Raw genomic sequence first — 5297 nt, 5'->3', positions numbered from 1 at the left:
TAAAATAGCTATTTATATATATATATATATATATATAAAATTACATTTTATATATATAAATGTATATATAAATGTAATTTTATATATATATATATAAATAGCTATTGTAATTTTATATATATATATATATATATATATATATATAAATGTAATTTTATTCCTCACTTCTGATTATGTTTAAGTTTAAGAATAGGAGAACATACCTTATCTCCCCCCACATAGGTATGGGTTCAAAACGAGCACGACCTCCTCACTACTTTTCAGAGATACAGAACAAAGAGGAAGAAAATTCAGGTTTTAGTTTTAATACCTCAAATTTTACCATCAACCTGTTCTTGGGTATAACTTTTGGTGGTTGATAAATCAAAAGATCTTTCCTAGACCCAGTATTTTTTTTTGCAAAGACTGATGAGGAGAAGTAGAAAGATAGTGCCATTTTCTCAGTACAAGAGTAAGGTATGATGAATCCATCGTGTTATAAATTTTTTTTTACTATTTTGAGAAGAAGCATAAGCGTATAACCCATAGATTAAATATGTAAGGGAAGACGGACAGATAAATTTTTGCAAGAATCGACTAAGTGAGCTTCCAAAAACCAGTAATTGCAGGAGATACCCTGGTTATGAGTATGACACTAATAAAATTACAATAGCAATTTGGAACAGTTGGACGTGAACTGGTCTATGAAATCCTGTATATATATATATATATATATATATATAAAATTACAATAGCTATTTATATACATATATATATATATATATATAAATGTACGTGAACTGGTCTATGAAATCCTGTTTATATATATATATATATATATATATATATATATATATATAATTACAATAGCTATTTATATATATATATATATTTATATATATATATATATATATATATATATAAATGTAATTTTATTCCCCACTTCTGATTATGTTTAAGTTTAAGAATAGGAGAATATATAAAATTACATTTATATATATATATATATATATAAAATTACAATAGCTATTTATATATATATATATATATATATATATATATATATATATATATATATATATAGGCAACATCTTGCTTACATTTATCAATATACAACATCTTCATATCTGCCACCATAAAAGAATCTAACCTAATAATGATAGATCAAATACTGATAGATCAAATCGGAGTCACAACATCTTCATATCTGCCACCATAAAAGAATCTTGCTTACATTTATCAATTATTAACCAGGATACTTCTTCTCCTCATCAGTCTTTGCAAAAAAAAATACTGGGTCTAGGAAAGATCTTTTGATTTATCAACCACCAAAAGTTATACCCAAGAACAGGTCGATGGTAAAATTTGAGGTATTAAAACTAGAACCTGAATTTTCTTCCTCTCTGTTCTGTATCTCTGAAAAGAAGAGAGGAGGTCGTGCTCGTTTTGAACCCATACCTATGTGGGGGGAAGATAAGGTATGTTCTCCTATTCTTAAACTTAAACATAATCAGAAGTGGGGAATAAAATGTATTTCTATCGACGGGCAAGCAGTATCTATTATTAATAATGGGAAAAGGCCCCTTTCTTAACCTAGTTAGGAGGACATCAGCATCAAATATTTGAAACATCAAGCAGACATGTTAATATGATTGATCATGTTTGCCTGTTGATAGAGAATTTATTCCCATTGTCTATGCTTCTAGGCTTGATCCACCATCATTAGATTAGGTTCTTTTATGGTTAATGCTTGATAAGTTGATAGACAATAGTTAGTATCCATGATGTGGTAAATGAGTTCAAGAGGTGGCCTCGTTTTGAACCCATACCTATGTGGGGGGAAGATAAGGTATGGTCTCCTATTCTTAAACTTAAACATAATCAGAAGTGGGGAATAAAATGTATTTCTATCAACGGGCAAGCAGTATCTATTATTAATAATGGGGAAAGGCCCCTTTCTTAACCTAGTTAGGAGGACATCAACGTCAAATATTTGAAACATCAAGCAGACATGTTAAAATGATTGATCATGTTTGCCCGTTGATAGAGAATTTATTCCCATTGTCTATGCTTCTAGGCTTGATCCACCATCATTAGATTAGGTTCTTTTATGGTTGATGCTTGATAAGTTGATAGACAATAGTTAGTATCCATGATGTGGTAAATGAGTTCAAGCTTGTCGAAGATATAGTTTCATTAGTTATGACTCCGATTTGGTCTATCATTATTAGGTTAGATTCTTTTATGGTTGATACTTATCAGTTGTAGCTTGATATATATATAAGCAAGATATGAAGATGTTGTATATTGATATATCAGTATTACATAAAACTTCTTTTATTAATTTGATTACAAACTTAAATTGATTCTGTGATGTTTGTGATTGTTCCAGTTTCATTACTTATGACTCTGATTTGATCTATCAGTATTTGATATATCATTATTAGGTTAGATTCTTTTATGGGTGCCACCATAAGCACCCACACCTCTAATATAATATATATCAAATTTTGTTGCTTGATGTTTGTGATTGTTCAAATTTATATTGATGATAAAGACTATACATAAGTTGCATCTTTCTCCCCCACCACAAAAATATTTAAGAAGGTCAAGGACTGAGCAACCACGGAGAAGAAACACAGACTACTACTCAGATTTAATACAATAACTAAGAGGAAGAAGAAGATGGTGGCGCCGCCACAACAACCACTGCTTCCAGCCACCACCAGCACTACCAATGGTATCAGTTTTGTTCCAACACCTCTTGATCTTGGAGGTAATACTATGTGTGATGAATTAATGTTAGAAATATTGAGCAGACTTCCAGCAAAGTCATTGATGCGTTTTAAGTGTGTACGTAAGAGTTGGTTGTATCTGATTCGAAAAGACAAAAGCTTTATCTCGTTACACTGTTCTCGATCATCAAAATCAAATAAAAAACTTCTCATTGGTTGTTTGCCTCCGGGTCATGCACCTAGTTGACCAACAAAATGCGTGGGTTTCACAACAAAATGCTTGATATTTGAAACACAATAATTTATTCCCTACGACGTGATCTGCATGTTTGCTAGCTCACGTGGGTTTCACAATAATTTGTCACAAGTAGCTAAATGAGTTCCAAGGCTGATGTCCTCCTAACTAGGTTCTCATTATTAATAAAGCCAACTACGTTGAAATGATTCTTTCACAAAAACAATTGTATGGGTTCAAAACGTAGTTGGCTTCGATTTTTTGTGAAAGAACCATGGGTATACAAAATTTGTGAAAGAATGATCCTTCTACAGCAAGGTTATGCTGTGAGTTGTTCACCTATGATTTCTAATACTTGGAAGAAAATGCTAATATTTTATCGTGGTCCATCATGAGTGGATGTATTCTGAATGTTCCCTTTAACTAAATGTGTGGAAAATATTGGTGCAGAATGGTGCTCCAATATGGTGCATTGGCTTTCAGAAAGTTCCACTTCTCATCTGATCATCATTTGAACAATCATTGGTGGTTGATAAACAACTGAGCTAGCTACTTGTGACAAATTATTGTGAAACCCACGCATTTTGTTGGTCAACTAGGTGCATGACCCGGAGGCAAACAACCAATGAGAAGTTTTTTATTTGATTTTGATGATCGAGAACAATGTAACGAGATAAAGCTTTTGTCTTTTCGAATCAGATACAACCAACTCTTACGTACACACTTAAAACGCATCAATGACTTTGCTGGAAGTCTGCTCAATATTTCTAACATTAATTCATCACACATAGTATTACCTCCAAGATCAAGAGGTGTTGGAATAAAACTGATACCATTGGTAGTGCTGGTGGTGGCTGGAAGCAGTGATTGTTGTGGCGGCGCCACCATCTTCTTCTTCCTCTTAGTTATTGTATTAAATCTGATAGTAGTCTGTGTTTCTTCTCCCTGGTTGCTCAGTCCTTGACCTTCTTAAATATTTTTGTGGCGGGGGAGAAAGATGCAACTTATGTATAGTCTTTATCATAATATTTGTGAGGTGTCCATGATTGATAAAATTGTCTCTTCATTGTTTTTTTTTGTTGAAATTGTCTCTTCATTGTTGATAAAATTTCCTTCATCATAATATTTGTGAAAGAATGATCATCAACGTCATTAGATTATGTTGTCTAACATGTATGTTCTTTTATTTGACGTCATATAATTGTGAAATTTGTTCAAATACTTCGCATACATGTTGGTGTGTTTCAAATATTTGTGGATCAATTGATAAAATGTATTTCTATCAACGGGCAAGCAGTAATAGTATTTTTGTTCAAATTTATATTGATGTGAAAAAGGAAAAAGCTGAGATAGAACGATATTTTAAAACTTGGAAGGCACATAAGATAACATTGTGTTGAAATAGATGGAGATGTGGTAAAATACTAAAGCCTGGAATTCAACAAATAAAAAGTTAATAAGTCGTGAAACTCATGAAAATGGGAAGTAAAAGAGCAACAAAATGCAACTTTTTGTTTATAGGGAGAATTACTGAAGGCCACGGCTTTGGGGAATAAAGAAAATTCGAGAGATAGGAAAGAGAATTGTTATCTTAAAAAAGAACTTTCTTTATTCCCATGTTGAAATACTTCTCATTTCCCATCCTCTATAATTTATGGGTAGTATACCACTGATGGGATTCACCAAATTGAACTCTCAACCTTCCAACCTTCCAACCTTCCCGAAAATGTATTACTAATGGAATTCACCATTACTGTCTGCATTATCACCATTCTTTAATTGTTGCTTCACTATTTTCTCCTACTTCTTCCACATTCAGTTTGGTACCGGATGAATTCACTATATGTTAAAAAGCGAAGAAGAAATCCAAATTCATTTTCTCATCTTTCTTCTCTTATCTATTGGTAAATTTCAATCTCATAATCCAGTGTGGTTAATGCTTCCGTCTTTTATTTTTTTCCAGTGTGAAGCGTGTGAAGAACTCATTCTCCAGTGTTGTTAATGCTTCTGTTTTTTAATTTTTACTTTTTGTGTTCGTTTGCTTTGGAAGTAGATGTTGTCTCTCAGTTGTATGATAAAATGTCAGAAAGAAACTTGGGTTTATTATCTATTACTTGTTATGAAATATGGGTCAGTGACTATTCTTTTTAAGGAATTTGATAAAGAGAACGTTGGTGGCAGATATGAAGATGTTGTATATTGATAAATGTAAGCAAGATGTTGCCTATATATATACTAGCCATAATCCCCGCCCTACGGGCAGGGAAATGCCCTTTACGTGACATGTAAAAGTAGACGTGTTATTAGATTATTATGTTTTTTTTATATTTGGTACTTTCTTATTATGA

The sequence above is a fragment of the Eschscholzia californica genome, unplaced genomic scaffold (genome assembly GCF_041429995.1).
Source record: "Eschscholzia californica isolate CP2 unplaced genomic scaffold, dmEscCali1.0.p SCAF_2, whole genome shotgun sequence".
Lineage (NCBI taxonomy): Eukaryota > Viridiplantae > Streptophyta > Magnoliopsida > Ranunculales > Papaveraceae > Eschscholzia > Eschscholzia californica.
This window is presented reverse-complemented; position numbering follows the sequence as displayed.